Source organism: Aptenodytes forsteri, unplaced genomic scaffold, assembly GCF_000699145.1.
Source record: "Aptenodytes forsteri isolate BGI_AS27 unplaced genomic scaffold, ASM69914v1 Scaffold145, whole genome shotgun sequence".
Lineage (NCBI taxonomy): Eukaryota > Metazoa > Chordata > Aves > Sphenisciformes > Spheniscidae > Aptenodytes > Aptenodytes forsteri.
Genome location: NW_008795122.1, coordinates 1,304,981 through 1,325,126, shown reverse-complemented (window position 1 = coordinate 1,325,126; position 20,146 = coordinate 1,304,981).

Below are 20,146 nucleotides of genomic sequence, written 5' to 3'. Positions count from 1 at the left end.
CTGTTACTGCATATTTTATAAGGTTACCCTTTTTTTAATTATCAATATAATTTTATACAAGGTGCGTATGTCCGTGAGCACTGCTTAGGTTTTCTCCACATAATTTTTTTTACAATGTTCTTACAATTTGTCTGTTTTAATGTTAATAGCATACCTATTAAGTCAGTCCCCTGGCAAAGTGTTGATGATGATTGTTTGCCCTTACAAAATTAGGTTCCACTTAGAATACATACGGCCCATTTTAAGTCTCCTGTTGTAAGGTCACATTCATCTCTGATTTTTGCCTGCAATTTGGAGGTACAATTAGTGGGGAAGAAAATTTTACCTAATCAGTGAAAGATGCAAAGCACAGAATTTAGAAATCTACCTACAAATCTCAGGGAGTTACGCATGTAAATTTATCCTTTGTGTTCCTAAGTGGTTATGCCCATTAAATTGTGGATGCCAGTATAAAGATTATTAAAAGATGTGGTTCAAAGTAGCAGTGAATCTACCAGTGTTTCATCCTGGTGCTTGAAAAGTCCTGAATCCCATGATGTCAATCTGGAGTTTATATATATATAAAAAAAAAAAGAAGAAATATATAAATATAAAATAAAATAAAATATATTTTAAAATGTAGATAAAAAGAAAGGCAATTTCCCGTATTTCCAGTCTTTTGTATGTGCAATGATTTGTGGTAAAAGAACCTGTAGAGTCTCCTGGGGTGCCTGTGCCTTGAAACATGTTAAACTTTGTTGACATATCTGCTACATATTCCCAGATCAGTGACAGCTAGATTTTTGTAACTCAGCATAGAAAAAGAGGGATAACAGGTTCCAAACTTAACAGCTTTGTTAAGAAACACCCTGTGTCCCCTATTAGTAAAAATATGTGCTGTGGTTCATTATGGCAGGAAGAAAAGAAAACTGAGAACGTCTAGAAAATAAATCTTTTTTTTCCTTCAGTGCCTTCATGCGTCACTAAGAACAGAAATACTATTTATGTAAGGCTAACAGGTATTGCACACTTCTTTCTGATTTTTTTTAGGTAATTCAAGCAGCAGTCATTGCTAGCTTATAGAACAATGCATGTCAAATAAGAATTTATAATATACTTTCCAAAAAGGAGTGAGGATTTTTATTCTTTTTGATAAGAAAATTGTGTGTTTCAAAAGAAACATTGCATTGTGACACATAAAATATCTGAACATTATTTCAACACCATTTCCTGATGCAGTCATGGCACCTAATTGAAAAGAAAAAAAGAAGACAGGCTGTTGAATGCAGGATGCACAAAGTTGAGTCCACACCCTACTGTTATTTCTGTGCTTTTGCAAAGCATTTCATGTCAGTCCAGTAATCTAACCTGTCTTATTTTTTGCTTTCTCCTCCCAAATATGTGGTGGCCCTTGGTTATCCCCAAATGTAATTTGTGATCATTAACATCTATAAACAGTTGAAGGAGGCTGTAGTTCCGCAGGGTAAGGTCTGCAATGGTTGTTGTTGTTAAGAACGCCATTAAAAGAGAGTGGCAGAAAAATGGGAATCCAAGAAATCTGGAGAGATGACAGGACTGACACATGGTGGGGTTTTCTCCCTCAAATTGTAATTAATGACTATACTAAAACCCCCGCCATTTTTATCTGTAGTATCATTACAGTCCGCAGCCCAGCCATAGAGAAAAGCAGTCTCTTCCCTGAGGAGCTTAGATGTTGTTTTTTAGTTTAAATGAAATGCTCATGATCGTATGGATGGTTGAAAGTTGGTTGCCTCTAGCAGAGGTTTATTTATTTCTCCCTCAAATTGTAATTAATGACTATACTAAAACCCCCGCCATTTTTATCTGTAGTATCATTACAGTCCGCAGCCCAGCCATAGAGAAAAGCAGTCTCTTCCCTGAGGAGCTTAGATGTTGTTTTTTAGTTTAAATGAAATGCTCATGATCGTATGGATGGTTGAAAGTTGGTTGCCTCTAGCAGAGGTTTATTTATTAGAGATCCAGCCCCTCCTAATTTGTATATCTTCATGTGTGATAAAAGGAAGTCTTAAACCACTCTCTCGTTACTGCTCTTCCTCTGGTATAGGAGATAATTCTGACAATAACTGTCTTGTGCACAAGGGCATTATGAAATTTATTCTCTTAAGACATATTTCTGATTTCACATCTGTGAAATTAGATTAGATATATCTCTGTGGAAACTGGAGTAGTTATGCCTTCCCAAAACTAACTTCATGACTTAGGAATCGATTCTGTAAGGTATCTGATGCACAAAAAATGTGCTAATTATTACTGTATTGATGTACGTACAAAAACTATTTTCCTTTTTTTTCCTAATTGAAAAAAACCTAGTGCAATTTTAATGTATTAGTGGGTTTTTGACACATCTAAATTTTAATAGGTGGATAATGTCATCTTCTACTAAGTAAGTAAGCAAATCTAATATTTTACATGTAAATAAATCACACAAGCTTTAAGTCACACCTTTATGTCAGACCATTTCAGTTTACACATCCAAAATGCATGGATAAGTAATATACAGCCTAGAATATTGAATGAGAATGGAAGAAACCCAGTATATCTGTCCCTGTTAAAGGCCGGTCTCCCGTCTTTCTTCACTTTCATGTGATTGTTTTTCCATTGGTAAACCACTTACATTCTTTGTCCAAAAAAAAAAAAAAATCAGGCCTGTGGATGAAATCATCATAAGAGTAAGCTGTTAGTGTACTGGTGGTAGTATTATAGTTCATTTTCAATAAGATGAGGAATGAATCTAACAGTCTACTTCATTTCAGGTTTTGAGAGGATCAGTAGTCAGAAAAGCTATACTTTCCAATACTGTTCAGGTTCACCATGATGCTAGTTGGCCAAAAATGTAGAAATCTTTGATTACTGTGCTATTATTAACTGAAGTTTAAGGACTCGGAAGGTCCAGTGGAAAAAAAAATATATAATTATCTTGCTGGAAGACTGCTTTAATTAAATTCTCCCAACTGGGACCTGTCCCCATTTTTTAAGTGAAGCATACACTATAATCAGTTACATTAACATTCAATTTGCTTCTCTGCAGATGACCATGAAAGTGAGTGCATCTCAGTTAAGCTGTGCTTCATGTGGGACAGTTCTTCCTGAAACCAGTTAAGCCATCAATTCTCCACTTTCCCAGACCTGTTTAGATGTCAGCTGATACGGCAAATAGGAAGAAAAGATATTGTGCATTGTAGATGTTTGTCAATACCCACTTGGGTGCATACATAAAATTACATTTTTAGGGTCTTTTTAATTGCTTACCCGGTGGAGCGCTACAGTACCAGGATACCAGAGTGTACATACAGAGAGCAGCTTTAGTGAATCCTGCTTAATGATACACTATCTTTTTACCCATTTGATGAAAACCCATAGAGGAAAAGAGAGGGACTTGAGCCCCTCTGAAACTTTACAAACTCAAGATCTGTGTCAACAGCAAAGTATTTGTACTGAGGAATGAAGAACTGACAATCACCCTCTGTACTGCAAGGCCTGACAGTTGTACCTGGGCTGCTAGCTTTACTTTCATCTGTTTTCACATATGACTAAAATTTTTAAGGTAGAAAGGAAGATCAAGACAAGACAGTGAAGACTGAAACACATGCACCTCTGCAAGTATGCATTTTTGCTTTGAATTTTTTGCACATTTACAGTCTCCTAGAAGCATCTGAAAGTCACAGTACCTAGAAGTAATAGGGGATCAATGAAATAAGTGCAGAAATAATTCTGCATATTTCTTGGTGTCATTGCTGTCGGGTGGGTCTGCAGCTCTTGGGCTATTAGGTCGATGTTCCAGGATAGCTCCAAAAAGAGCATTTATATGCTAAACTGTTGTGAATACCATTCTGAGAGAAAAAGTTGCAAATTCTCAGCCACTTGTGACTTGGACTTCTCAACACTATTACCAGAGATTACATACAAAAAATGTCAAAACAGACAACAGATGCTCTCAAGAATAAGAAACAGTCCACTACTATGATCACTTTTATACACTACAGCCTGATTTTTCTTGTTCATGGATGAAAAGTTAGGTTCCTAATACCTCAGCCGATGAGTTAGAAATGAGCCAAAGCACTTCAGGTTGATGTTTACAAGACAGATCTTTGACAATCCATTTTACTGACTTCCTGAGCACAACATTGTATATACCCACTAAAGATAAATATTAGGGTTTTGGAGGAGGAACATCTTCATGCACATATCAATTAATTATTCTGCCTACACAGTCTTTATGCGACTAAGCAAATTGTTTCATCTTTGTGGTTCATTGTCCCATTGGCAAACTGGACATAATGAGAATTACTTGCAATCCTTCATTTATAAGGACCAAAAATAAGAAAGGAAGCTCCACAGCCTTCCCATATACTCAATAGAGAGAAGATGAGGTGTTTTTACAAATAATTCATTCTGAATCACTCTCTGGATATTGAATTTTCAGAATAAATTAAGGATTGTTTAAGTATTTCAATGAGTCAGGCTCTGGAAATAACTAGATACTATGCAGAAACACCTTCTAGTGTTAATTATGATACATCTTTCAGGACATACGAATGATTACTTGTTGATAATTTTGCAGATCTAGCTAGAGGACAGGTGTTGGTAGACATGCCATTTTGTAAACATAGCAAAGAACTGTTGGAAACCCAGGAAAGGAATGGAAAATTGAATTCACATTTACTGTTGCTTAATTACTAGGAAATGGCCTTAGTTCCAAATTAAGTATGCAAAATAAACTCCTCCAAAACTGTCTACTCTGAACTTCCATCGGTATACTAGAAGCATATTTGCCCCAAATTACACTCATCTGAGAGAAGTGCATAGATTTTGCCATCCACTAAACTGAAGTTGGTAGATTTAAATCCACATTTTAAAATCCTGTGAAAGTCACAATTAAATTCAAGAAAACAAAGAATCGTGCTGCAGAACAGCCTGTGAATTATTTGGTTGTACATGAGGATATACAGTGTGTGGACTGCTTTCAGCCTCCAGTGTCAGTCTAACTCCACCCTTGCTGTGGTAGTCATGATTCAGTGTACCAGCTCATGCATCCGTACAGTGTTTGTGCTAAGGGAGTTTTAGATACACTTTGCCTAATTGAGATCAGAGCCTGGATTTGCCTAAACAAAAAGCTTGTAATGCAACGGCTATTAAAGTACAGTTCTTGTTCAACCATCAGTCTTTATCCATTTTGAAGGACACCTTATGGATATAAATTATGAGGTCTGTCAGGGGAAGGTTCATAGATAAATGGGTACAGTCACCGCAATATTACTTCCTACAGGACTGACTGCTGAGTAACAGTAAATTGTGAGGACTAAGAAAGTTTATAAAAGCCAGATGAACTCAATTGCCTCACTCCTGAATTGACAGCAGCATATGCAAAAGTCAAGGTTATGGTGTCACACGGCAGGTTCAACAATGTCATTTTGACAATTACAATATACTTGCAGATTGACAATGTGATAAAATACAGCACTAGTATAAAACAGACGGGCTTTAGAACTTCAGATTTTTTTCAGGTGTTATGTAGCTGCATCAAACATAACACATCAAAAAAACCCACCCTTCAAATTAAATAAACATCTTTTCTACCTTGATATCATCCAATGTCTGTATGGTGAAAGCCCCCAGCTTTGACAGCTCCATCATTTGTGTGATCTCTTGCCTTAAATTCTCATGTTGTAAAGACTGTACTAGAACAATTCTGTATTTTTATTTTCTGAAATGTTTGATCAGTCAGCTTTGAAATGCACAATATAAGAAATAAGCAACATCTCGATATTTTTTACATAGTTGTCACCTCTACTAATGACTATTATGTTGATTCTTCCCAGCCCCATTTTAAAAGCTTGAGAAACATATTTGTATTGTCTTTTAACTGTGAGCTAGGTGCTTGTGTGTATATCTGCTGTTATATGTGTAATAGTTATGAATGATGAAAGAAACAAGACCCTTAATGCATGAATCTTTTCCCTTACAGAAAGAACTTGATATAGTTTCCTTGGATACTATCCAACATGTATCTCAGTGTTTTTATTTTCAGGGTTTGTTTTTTGGTTTTGTTTTTTTTCTTTTCTTTTCAGAAGCAGGTGATATATCCTATTATTTGTTAAGAATAATGGGGGGGAAGGTGTGTGTTTTCTGAATTTCTAGCATCTACTATTCAGAAAGATTGAGGTGCATCTTAAGTCTCACAAGGATGAAATACCTTCACATCACTAATTATCTCAGCATCTCATTAAAGGGCCATAGATTTGATTTTCCCTCAATATGGCTGGATTAAGTTAACTTGGACTGTAATGCCAAGGACAAAAATGAAATCTTTACAGAATCAATTCCATCATTACATGTTTATCTAAGACTTTTGCTGACACAAAATTTGTTTCTTTTTTTCTGCAGAAGCTTGGGCAAGTCGTCACCTACTAGATACATATAATTTACAAATGGAGGCTGGAGGAAGACAAATTGAATAGAAGGAGAACAGAGCCAATTTAAAGGAAATTTCTGTTTGATAGAGATAGTTCAATTCAGATTTCATATATGATTCAAGTACAAGTTTGGCTCAATCTAATAGAGAAATAGCACTTTTTATTTTTATTTTGCAACCATTTCTAGAAGGAAGGAAAGCAATCCATCTCTAAAGACTTAGCTTTCTGTTTTTGCTGATACTCAGTGTAGCTGAGTACTCCGAATGAGCGTCTTGGTTCTACTTTGGCTCTAGAAATCTCCATCGTCATTTTCTTCCTACTAGAAATTTTGTGCCTTAGGTAAGGATGATTACTGTGCCTATTCTTTTGCTTTTCCATCGTTTCTGTTGCTTCTGTTGTTTGTGTTTTTACATCAGACAGGCAGATGTATGTTATATATTTTTAAAGTGTAATATGAATTTGCTGATTTGCACACATCTGGATTTCACCCATCATTCCTGCCCCAAAAGGCAAGGCAAGGGTTTGTCCTTTAAAATTTGATGCATACAGGAAATGCTAACACAGAGGTAACATTCTGATCAAAGATACCAGATGCGTAGGGAAAGGAAATCAGAATATGCCCAAAAATATTTTACATGATCATTGTTTGTGTATTTGTATGGTTGATCCTTGATCTATTGATGTGGTTTGGGGACAAAAGAAGTGCAACCCAAACCCTGTCAGTGGAAAACTGCACAGGATTTCTGAATAAAGATAAAAATTCATTTGTATAATCACCTAAATCAGAAATCCAGCCAAAATTCTTTGTATTTTTTCCTTACCTGCAGAAATTGGGTATTTTTGCAATTCAGTAGTTTCATACTGAAAACAATGTTGATGAAATATTTTCAATCAGATTTGTCTTTTTCCTTTAAATTCTGAAACATACTGATTATCTCTATAAAAAGTGCATAAGCACATGCATACAAGCACTGAGATGAATAGAAGACATAGAGATGTGTCTTCACTCCAGTTCAAGTTCCTGTTAAAAATTGCATCAGATTTAGGTAAATGAACAGGTACTGCTACTAGTTTTCCCATACCTCTCACAATCAGCTTTTGTAGTTTCTTCTTGTTCAGTGTGGGCAGGGGTATGGAATTATGTCTCATCCTTTTGTTTCAGGAAATACTGCTTCTTCCGTAATAGCTTGTAATAACCATTATTATGTTATTTTCTAAAGGGATACTTTATTTTGCAAATACCAATTGTTTCTCATTACAAATCTTCCTTACAAGATTCATGAATTTCTCTTGCTTTCTTTTCTCTCTCCCACCCTAGATGAGACATTTTGTCCCTGAACTGTGTCCTAATTCCATAAAAACAGGAAAATAAAAAATGTTCATGGTGAGCCCACAACATAATACATGTTTTCAAAATTATATTGAATCGCCCACCTCGAATGACTCAGCCAGTGGGTAGCAGCAGAGTCATTTCAAGTGTCTGTTTTCCAAATCAATGATTACCACATTTCACTGTGGGCTGACTTTCTTCTCGTAAAAGGTGTATTTTAGAGCCCAGAGACAATAAGGTAACATCGGTCTCAGTCTTGATTCAGGAGTGCTATTGCATTCATATCGTGAAGTCCTGAATGGCAGTACAGACATAACAAACTTTACTTTCTCCCTGGAAAATCCACCTGTTTGACAGGTGGAAGACCTGGAAATGAAAATAAACATCCTTGTGCATGAGTATACATTTTTTGATAATCAGCCTAAAACAATGTGAAAATGGTAGAAAAAGTCAGAAACTCATTGAATCTACTTCAATTGTATGTTTTGGGTACTAATATATATTCCTACACCCAAATATGCATTGTATTTTTTATCGTTTATTTTGGCTGGCAGAAATGGTCCCTTTAAGAAGAGAACGGGAAACCTGGTAATAGAGTTTGTTTGCAAAGGGCTTGTATTAGCAGATGGCAGGCTTTTGGAAGTGTTTCCCAGGCCTGTAAATGTATAAAAACACAGAGTTCTGTTTAATACACCCATCTTTCAGGGGAACTAGTCCATTTTAAGGTGTATCAATACAGTATGGAATAATCTCCCTGGAGCTGTAGAAGCTGCTCTACTTTGAAGCCATTAACCATTAGCCATGGAAGTAAGTACACCGCTGGTATGACTAATGACAGGTTTCTAATGGTTTATAATAGATGATGTATTTATGTAGGAATTACTTCAAATGCAGCACCTCGTCGTATGAACTCCCCAGGATGCTGCTCAAAGACTTTAGTCATTCTTACATCACAATAATTTCTTTTTGACAAAATATTTTTGGTGAGGAATATTAGCACAGCAGGGAAGGCAGCTGCCTGCTGCATTTTCACCAGGGCTGAATTTTAGGCAGGCCACAATTTGGCTGTAAAATTACAGCTGCATGGGTGCATGATAATTACAGCACCTATGGGTGCAATTATTATCTCTCAGATGATGAGATCTCTCATATGTGGGTGCAACTATATAACTACATAGTAAAGTAAACTTAATTACAGCTGTGCACATGTACAGAAGGAAAAGTGTTAATTCCAGACTGACCTTTTAAAAAAAATGCCTTCCTCTTTCTTTCCAATATTGAACTCGCCTCTGCTAGAGCCAAGTTCCACAAAAAGTTACCTGTGATGAACTTTGATTTAAGGGCATTATTGCATTTGTGGGACTAAGGATTTTTCAGGAAACATTTCAGTCTGTGATTCCATAGGTCCCTAAATTATCTGAAAAAGCAGGAGTCTTAGTGTACTTTCCATCCTGGTAACTGGGATGTTGTTTTCTTGGAGTCGCAAGGCATTAACAGACACTTTTTTCAGCCTCAGGAGAGAGGAGAGATGGAAAGAAACACATTCATAAGATACAGTTTTAGGTATATCTGTGTGTGATACTGAAAGTGTGGAAAGAAATTTTGAGATATCTTAAAGTGTTATTTTAAACTAATCAGCTTAAACTGATATTATTTTTTTTTAATTGTGATCAAAATACAAGTCCTTTTGTGGCTATCACAAGCCACAGGGAGCGATTCTTTCCATATGTGATTTTTTCTTTTAACTGAATATTGAATTCCTGGAGTTGCTAGCACCTGGTTCTAGGATGACTGTAATGACTCTGTAATGTATCCTTCTCTGAATAACTTAAATATGATCTCATTTTTCACTTATTTTCTAATGTTTTGTCAGGTCACTATTAAGGCTGCCTGACACACCTGATGATAAGATGATGATTCACTTGCTCATTATTTTGCCAAATATTAATCATTTGTACTGAAATTTTATATTCCAGATGTCTATTTGAGGACATTCTTTGTTGTATTTTTAGTTCGGTTGAAATGGTCTATTCATTTCTGACAATGAGGTAGAAAAGGTCTTCACTTTGGATGTTATGAAAATACAATGATTTTAAATCTTTAATGGGTTGGAGCAACTTACATTTTCCAGGCGGTGTGCAGAAGTTTTTTGTCAGAGATGTTGCTCGTGGTCACATACTCCATTTTTCTTAAAGAATCTGAGATTTTATCAGGCCAAGGCTCCTGGCTTATGGAACCAGTGAGTTTAGGAAAATGTGAAGGTAGCCCAAAGCGCTCCATGGGTGAAGGACCCTGGAAGGGGATGATATTAGGTACAGCATTTCCACACAGAGGGGTTTCTGCTGAGACACTGGGGCCAGCACTGCCAGGAGTGGAAGGACGCTCAGCCTGTGCCGTGAGCTAGACTTTTGCCTTGTTTAGGCAGCATTAGTCTCCTCTCTTTGAAGCATATTAATTGTACTAATTTTTGCTTAATGCATGTTTACCGTATGGCTAGAGACTTACCTAATGCCCACAGATGTCAGTGGAAATGCTTAGATCAAGCAGGGCATGTACAGCAGGCATGTATCACTCATGTTTTTAAAGACATTAATAATATTATATTGATGATGTAATATGTGCTTTTGCAAACACAACTTTTAGCTGACTTTTTGCAAACAGCAAAAATCCCACAACATTAGAGAAGCTGTACATTTACTTTAGTTTGAAGGCAATGTATGAATTCAGTAATGTTAATTAAAGAATTAAGTATTAGCAGTTTTTAACATTCCTGGCATGCTTTGAGGATTGATTAATAAGGGTAATACTTAGCTGGCACAATGGAATCATTTTCAACATCATTACCTTGTCCCTTGAACAAGTCAAGCTTGAACCCTCGGGATTTGGTTACACTTTGTAAAACAAACATTACCAAACACATCTGACTTTCTGAAGGACAAAACTTTTATAATAATCAAAGCATTTGGATGTACGAAATTGGGAAGTGATGCAAACCAAAAGGAAAGACTTGAGGAGATCAGGATTAGAACAACTGTTTGAAGGATTTAACAAAATGTTCTTCAGCCTAGGAAAATTACATAGAAACTAAAGTTAAGCCCAGATATATGATGGGAAGATTGGCATGGCAGCACTGGAGTCATAGCAACCAGCAAATTATATACTAGGTAGAGTCACTATAGCTATTGATGAAGTTACTTACTGTCATGGTTTAACCTCAGCCAGCAACTGAGCACCACACAGCCGCCCGCTCACTCCCCCCCCTCCCCCCCCAATGGGGTGGGGGAGAGAATCAGAAGAGTAAAAGTGAGAAAATTCATGGGTTGAGATAAGAACAGTTTAATAATTGAAATAAAGTAAAATAGTAATAATAATAATAGAAGAATATACAAAGCAAGCGATGCACAATGCAATTGCTCACCACCCGCCAACCGATGCCCAGCCAGTCCCCGAGTGGCAATCACTGCCCCCCCGCCAACTCCCCTCAGTTTATATACTGAGTGTGACACCATATGGTATGGAATGTCCCTTTGGCCAGTTTGGGTCAGCTGTCCTGGGTGTGGCCCCTCCCACCTTCTTGTGCACCTCTTTGCTGGCAGAATATAAAGCTGAAAAGTCCTTGACTTAATATAAACACTGCTTAACAACAACTAAAACATTATTCTCATGCTAAATCCAAAACGCAGCACTAAACCAGCTACTAGGATGAAAATGAACTCTATCCCAGCCAAAGCCAGGACACTTACTTATCGGATCTTTACATGGATTTAGGAGTAAGAAAATAAGAATATAACATATATAATATAAATAACACGTAATATATACAAGATAACATATAAAAATAGACATTCAGAGGGACTTACAAGACAACTAAGAGACAATCTATGTGGTTTGATGCCATAAAATCATTACATGTACATCCCACAGGCACCTTGCTAGATGCACTGCTAGAACAAAATGAGAGCCGCAATTTCTAGTTGTCTCCCCAAAGACATCAAAACCAAGCAAGTTTATGTTTTCTGTAAAATAGGCTTGGTAATCTTTCATACGGGAACTTTATACAAGAATATTCCCTGAGATCTGACCCCTAGGAGGGTTTAGCCTTGAAGACAAGCATCTTCAAATTGGCCAGGGTGAAACCTGAGAGGGAGCTGAGCTTCTCCATGGCCTTTCAGGACTGAGGTGCTTCTACACATACTCAGGTGCAGAATGATGTGCAGGTAAGTATCTTTAATACTGAAAACTGAAGATGGGGTGTGGTTCCCTTCACAGCCAGCCCATCAGTGCTTACAGTTTTGGACTTGACTCCCCAATGTTGTGTTCGATTTTGTGGTTTTGTTTGTTTGTTTTTTCTTTTAACTGAATCTTAATACGTAACGGTTGTAACATTTAGATATCTAACTCAGTTTCAACAGTGTCTGTCTACATACTTGTGAAGACATTACTTATAAAACACAGTCCTATGTCATCACTTCATTTGGTAGATGCTCTTACAATCATAGTATCCTCACAGCAGCAAAATAACTGCAAGAAAAGCACAGAGCTGCTTGGGCTCATGCAGATTAAAAGCATATGGACTGTCCGTGGGAAGGACATAACATCAAGTTTATTATAAACAGGCCTTTGACAGCTCTTCTGATATGAACATTTTGCCTGGTTACAGTATAGGAAGACAAGGACCAGCCAGGCCACTACTGAAGCAAGTGTTGTTTTTTTCAAGCGCAGGTGGTTAGTCTAGATAGATGGGATTACGAGCCCCAGCTGAAAATGAATCAAGTGTCTGCCTGAGATGTACCTAATTGCTATAAAGGCTGAAAGAGCCTGATCCAAGAAAGTGAATTGCAGAAATTAAGTTGGCTCTTGTAACGTAGGTACTTCGGAAGAACCACTCTGAGTAGGAAAGAAGTCTTTGATTTAGGAAGGGTATCTTTTGACAGACTGTAAAATACATAGATCTGTTCCATTTAGGGGCTTAGGCGTAAGAAAGGGGAAATGAGGTTTTGAAAAAATTCTGGGCTTTTATTTTTCTCTTTTCCTTTTTCCCTCCTTCCCTCTTTTAATGTTTCCTAAGCTAAGATCAGCTTTCTAAGGTCAGGTTTCACTAGCCTATAGGGCAGAATTTTTTTGTTTTTTTTAAAAAGCTTCAAAGTGAATACTTTCAGCCTGGATAGGTTCATCTCACCTCTGCTGAATATGCTGCATTCTTCTGCTTTATTCTTATTTATGTGGCTTTTCTGAAGAGTGTAATTCAACAGATTAAATAAAAACAAAAAATGTTAGTGTTTTACCACTGGTAGAAAGAGGGTGTTTGCAAAATAAGCTGGCAGGTGGGTAGAGAATACCAGAAAAAGGGATTCCCGAACTGACATCAGAAATAAAAGTTTATATAAAAGAGGAGAATAGAGTTATTCAAATAGTAGTCCAGTTTCAATTTCTTACACATAAGTTATGTTAAAGAAATGGCTTGAATCCTTTCCTACTTGCCCAAACTCCTGTCTTTCACATTTAAATAGTTGGTAAAATGACTTGCAAACAAGTTGTCGCCCATAATGAGACCTTGCTTGAAACTGAGGGAGAGAGGGAGCTTTTGAGAATGCAGAGAACTAGTAACTTCCTTCTTGAGGCTTCATCATCCTCAGTAGAGTGTATCATATCTCAAAAAATGTCAGCAGATTTAATTTTTCAGTGTGGTTATCTAACATTTTGAGAACTTGATTCTGGCAAATCAACATAGCTATGGCTATGTTCAAAATCAGCCGTCAGGCTGCATGAGTGAAAGATCAGTTGTCCTGCATGTGGCATTGGCCCAAGTATTACAATAATGAAACTTTACAAAGGATTTTTTCTTTTTTTAATCGTAGGAAAAGTTCTGCTATCTTAAACCTTACATGGTATGCTACCTGTCAACTGCTATATAAAATAATATCTAAAAATATTTTTGTTGTTCTTTAACATTTCTGTGATTGAGCTGTCTGCCGTTGGGTACTTATAAGTCTTGTAAGTCCTGCTTCTTCTCTCTGTGTACCTACGTAAGCACTGATGTATCTGCATAGTGTCTTATTTAAGCCTACATATGGTTTGTGTAGGTTTAGTGGATTAGGCTTTTAAAACAGATTTCCTGCCACCTTAGCTGTATTAAAGCTGACCTGTCTGTGTATCATAAAGTTCTTGTTTTGGACAATCACAGTAGGCCTGTTACACCTCCTGTTGTAGAAACTGCACCTGGAACTTGGCCAGGTTATCCTAAAAATCACCAATCCTTGACAATTAAAAATGGTGGCACAGCAATGACAAAATGGAGTAAAATGAAATGGTCCTTGAGGCATCACCCAGCAGTCTGCTAACTGGGCAGTCTCAAGAGCAGGAACGCTGAAAAACAGCCTGGCATCTTTCCGAAGCTATTTTAATGTCACTGATTTATAGATCTGTTATTTTGTTTAGAGGATGAGAAAGAATAGCAAAGTAAACATGATGGAGAGGGCATCCACTTAAGGCTAAAGTCAATTACTCAAGGGAATAAATGTGCATAATTGTACACCTGATAACTAACAGCATAAATAGGCTGTTGATTTATATCATGAGTCTTAAACTGCAACCCTTTTATCCAAACAATTATAATAATAGGAAGTTGATTATTTGTATTTGTTCCAAGTACTTGTGATGATCATCTTTGCAAAGATACTGGAGAAAAATAGACTAGTGTTCTCTCTGGCAGATATCCTTTCTCATTAGATGACAACCAGCATTGTGGATAAACCTTTTATAGGGTAGGGCAGACAAACACTTTAATTAAGCTTGGGAAGATTTTAATTCCCAGATGCCTAGATCAGAGAATCTTCTGGCATCTCAAGTCATTGAATAAAAAGCATCTATCTGTCTTGCTAGTTCAATGACTTTTCATTAGCAATGATGTTTTGCCTCTCTTCCCTATTCTTAGCATAACTACAGTAATTAAGAGGCAATTTTTAAAATTCTGTGTTGGAACTCAGCTTGATTCAGAGTTAGCTGAGCTCGGGAAACTGATGTCTGTCAGCCAAATCAGAGGCACAGTACCCATGTTCCAGGCCAAAATCATCACTACTAAATGGTATCGGCATCCCCAAGCAGCGCAAGTCCAATCCTGGAAATAGCTGCTTCAACAGACAGGGTTATTCTTTTATTGCATGTTTCAGTTGTTGTGGGGTGTTTGCGGGGGTGAGGGCTTGGCAAGGGGGTGTTGGCAGGGAATAGGGACTGCATGAAACTAAAGGAGTTTTCAAAAGTCGGTGCAGCCAGACATTTTTTATCTTCCAGAGAAGATGCATCTTTTTCTCCTCCACCCAGACTTTTTTATGTCTCTTGGCTGCTTCTAAGTCTAAATCAAGGCCCAAATCTGAAAACTCTCATGCATTTGAGTAACCTTATAGATATGCTACACAAAAACACTAAAAGATAACTTAAGATTGTTTGCAATCTTTGTTTATAGTTAAACCTTGTCTAAACTAATTTTCTATTTCTGTTTCATTGTAAGACTCTGTAATCTTTTGCAGATAAATACAGGCGTACATTTCACTGTTCTCTAATTTTTCTGTTATGCCACTGACTAGTCTGCCTGAATTTTGTGTACTGTTTCCTGCATGCTCCTCTTTTCTGATTTTGGTTAATGTGAGCTGTAATTCTGAGTTGTGTACATGAAAGTCTCAGCCTGGCTTTTTCTCTTCTTCTCCAGAACTGAGGAACTTTACAGTAGTTATTAGCTAAGCCCATAACACAATAACAAAACCTAGTTAAGCTTCATAATATGGTTCAGCATTATCAAAAAACTGCTGTGACCTCAATAAACTCACTGTATCCAGACTTTTCAAGAAACTATAAAGGAAATAAGTTTTTCTGTGTTCAGTATTTACTTTAGCAGCTAATCCTCTGAATTCTGAAAAAAATACCTACAAAAATCTGAATTTGAGGGTACTGTTTCAATGTGTAAAAAAATTATTCATGGATGTGGAAGTATTTATGGAGTTCAGTCCAAAAGTTTCTTGTTAATTAGCAAACCTTTCCTAATTTTCTTACCCTTAGCAATCACAGAAACGGTACTCCTGCTAGGTCAAATGATTAACGCTGTAAGAAGGTACAGCAAGGAATTGCAAAGTTCTTCCTTCTGCTTCTTTCAAAAGGTGCCACATGTTCAGCTCTCTTCTTTTTACGCAGTGTCCCCTCTTTATGGAGCTGATGAGCAGCGGGGCACAAGCATTTTCTTTCCTTTGTGTTCCCCTTACTCTCTATCCTCCTGAAACACTGTAAATGGCTATGAAACTATTTCTTGGTCACTGAATACCTAGCTGGGATGCACCCTAACAGGATGCACCATTCAGTGGGAAATCATGCTAGAACATTGTTTGAGGACTTGTTTTCAGGACAGGAAAAAACAAGTTTTGCTTTTCTTCGAAGGAACTTTTCACTTCGGAAGAGAGGAAATATTCTGCCCTCCCAAACAGGGGTAGTGTTGTTATAGGAAAGTTATATTCTGACCTTTTAAAATGTGTCTCCAGTCTCATATGTAAAATCCTGCTCAAGACACAGGAACATTATTTATGCTTGATCTATTAAATGAGTTAGTGGTTTGAATGTGTATAGCTTTGTGAATTACTAAATTACTGTTAGTAAAATGTGGTTTTGGACCAGATTTTTCAAAGGGCTCTAATTTAATATTAACCATTGTACGATTTATAAGATTCAGCCATGTGTTTGTCTGTGAGAGCAAATTAGAGAAATAGGTGGCTAAGTAATGCCATTTTAACCTGTTATTAATTCCAGTACAAAATTATGCCTGTGAAAGTGTAAACCATGTTGCGTCCTCTTTATGCACTTTGAAAATCAAAAGCCTTTTATATCCCATTGTTAAACATATGTTTTATATGTTCAGCAGATATGTATTCTAATACAAGCGAGAAGTCATAATTTCTGGAGACTGTGGATGTTATTTTAATAGCAGATTAGCACATTAATACATGTTAAAAGGCTATCCCTTGCTTCAGCAGATTGTGCTCAGCTATAAAGATAAAATACGTTTTTAGGGGTCTCCTTTAACTCAATTTGGCATGGACTGTGTCAACCTCTGCCTTACCTTCCTAGGTGTGAGAGCATCCCCTCGTGCATTAAAGCATTGGATTATGTCTAGTGATGAAGGACTGAGAATAGCTCCAGAATGGTGCTAGCCAGAGGGTGAACATAAACAGCTTTATTACAAATTCAGAAATAGCTGTTAATGACCTCCACCTCCTAAGGAAAGGGAATTACTTGCATACTTTGTACTTTTTTCCATACGATCCCTTAATACAAGAGTAAAAGATCTTGTCATTTCTCAGTTTCAGAAGCATTACTAAATGAAACTTCATACCCACTTCTTGTCTCGCAGCCACAACTGACGTGTGGCTTTGGCAAAGCCCAGCATATTTCTCCCTCACCCCATTCATCCTTCATGAAGAATGTGCCAGGAGCACAGCTCAAAGCCTGTGGCTGCAGGGTGGAGGCAGGTCAAAGAGTTAAAGTACAGTAATGCAAACTAACAGGCTGCTAGATCTGCCTGCTAAAATTCCTACCCAGAACACAAAGAGGTAAGGAAGGGTTGCAGTTTGCAGCCTGTGAATGGGAGAGTGTTAAACTAACACTTTGTAAGTCGCTGAAGATGGAAAACATCTGTCTCTCTCATTCCTTCTGAGGGTGTCTCCTGGGACGTGTGAGTCAGCCTCTCTCAGCTGAGTGATTCCTAAGCCCATGCTCACCCTGCTGAAGACGTATTTTGGGAAAAAAGTAAGGAACATGTTACTCAGTCTCCAGAGAGCAAAATCAAGGAAAGGATCTCTGCTATGTAATTCACTGACATGCTAGATTTGGTTTCAGGGAGGCTAAACATTGACAAAGAAGAATGAGAGAGAGAGAGAGAACTGGGACTGTTTTCCCTGTGTTTTATACCCAAGCAACATACTTTTAATGTTAAAATGGTGGTAGATGAATAGGATATGGACCACAAAAGTGTTGCTTACCATTCTTGTGGATTACCTTAGAGGAAGAATTTTGGTTCTGTAATCAAAGTACTAGTGGTAATCAAAGTCAGCGTTGAATTGAAAATTCTCTTCAAATTTCTAGTTGTGCCACAGTTTTTTTCAACAAGAAGCAAAAACTTGTCTTTTGCAGAAGGCTTTGAGGTAAAGTCAACAGAGTCAATTTACTTCAGCTGAGTCAGAATCATGGAGTTAATCTCAGTATCTGATTTTAGGAGCTATTCTTTTCCACCTTCTCCATAGTGTTTTATATTATGAAATATTTGGATAGAAATTCTCAAGCTGACTGTGCACACAATATCTGGAGTAATATTATCAATTATTATTTCTTTCTTGAAACCACTAGGCAATGAATAAAACAGAGATGTGCCATGTTCTGCTTTGAATTCAGAAGTTTTCTCAGTAGTGAAAAAGATGGGTTTAAAGGCCCTCACTTAAAGGGCCCCACTTCTAAACCAGCGTTCCTGGTGAGATGAATAAAAATAGTTGGATGTTTATCTTAGAACAGCTATAATTCAGTTACAGCTTCAGAGCTGTTATTTCATGTTATTCTAGGCTGCCTGGAGTATCTCACTCTCAATTAATAATGCGTAAAATACTGTCAGCAGAGAAGAATGGATTTAGAGCAAAAAACGTGAGTTAAAATTTAGTTTTTCTCCAAAAAGTGATAATGCTATTGATGTTTTCTTTGGGAAGGAAAAAATTAATCAGAGTGTAATGTACTTTCAAGGTAGCGTTGTTCGTTACTTCTCTCATAGCAGTACAGCACTTCTGGTTTTTCTGAGTACATAGGAAGCTGGAGTATGGAAATGTAGATGTACTATGAAGGTCTGAGGATAATTTTGCCCTTAGCTTGACGCTACTGACCCATTTTTCAAATCTCTTATTTATGCAGTTAATACAGTTCAACATTATTATGTGATGCTGTTGACCTGAGTGCAGCCAACGGCTGTAACCAGGCTGAGAGAACTTGTATAAATATGCGGTGAGTAATGGGAAGCATGCCTTACGCCTGTGCCTTCACAAATTCTATGAATTTTCAATGTGCTAAGTGTGGTACAATTTATTTGTTCACAGACCAAGGCAAAGCATTGGAATCTGAAGCTGTTGATCTCCTTTGTTTGAAATAAGAAAGCACAGTCAAAACAGACAACTAGTGTTTTAACAGAAATGCACAGAAGAGCGTCACTTACAATCAAAGTCGCCAGGGTTTTTACTTCTCACACACTATTATATCACCCTCGCCTTACAGAGGCGTTTGCTACTTTCAGCATGTAAATGCAGTCGTTGCTCCAGCAGCACGCTCTGCCTTTCACACTGTAAAGCTCTTTTGCAAGATTGGGTCATGCAAAGAGAGGGTGTTGCTCACCTCTCTGCCTCGTTTTTTTAATATGTAAAGTGATGGTACTTTCCTCCTTTGGAGAATAATATTAAATCCTTGAATGGAAGTGGGTTTTTAGGAATATTCTTCCTATATTTTCATCACTATGTTTTTCCATTCTTGCCACGATGTGGAGTATGTTCTCAAATACCTTGAAATCTCAGCTTAATTTTAGAGTTCTGCCTCTCATGAGGGGATCTATGGGGTTCTTGGATATCTTCTCATATTTAAAAGGGTTTAACAGGAAGAAGCAACTGAACTCAGTCTGGAGACAGGATTCCAGAGCAAGAGCTCTGAATCTAAAATCAATCCTGATTTTACAGTTAAACTCTGCTTTTCCTTGATCAGTTTGTGACCTTTATTCCCCAAAGAAATAATTGTGGCTTTGGGACGTATTAGTAGCAGTAGTAGAAAACTGCACGAAGTTGGTGTTTCCAGTAGTTCTTCACGTGTGCCAAATCTCTGTGTAATTACATCAGCATTTTTCTGGAAATATAATCTTGTGCATCTATAGCTGTTCTGTTCATTTTTCTCCGTTCATTATTGTTAGTGAAGAGGGAAAAGAGATAAAATAGTTTATTTCTTAGTAAGGCCAAGACGTGTATAGCATGGCAAAACATTTCTACTGCAGGGACGAAAAAGTGCTTACAACCAGCAGAAAAGCAGACACATGGAGACAAACTTTGAAGAACACCAACAAGAACAGAAGGAAGAGAGGAGTAACTAGGCTCTTGACAACTGCAGAAATTTCTGCTGACAATAGAGAGATTAAAATACTTTAGAGAGAAATCTGACTATAATTCACAGGAGGTGGGGAAGAGGTGAAATAAGGAAAAACAAAGATAAGGGAGGACTCTTTGCCTAGAGGTTTTGCCTTTGCTAATGCTCACCAAAGTTCTGCCTGTATCTGCATATCTGCTTGTGCTCATTTACCTTTTTTCCATAACTCGCAATCGACCAGGTG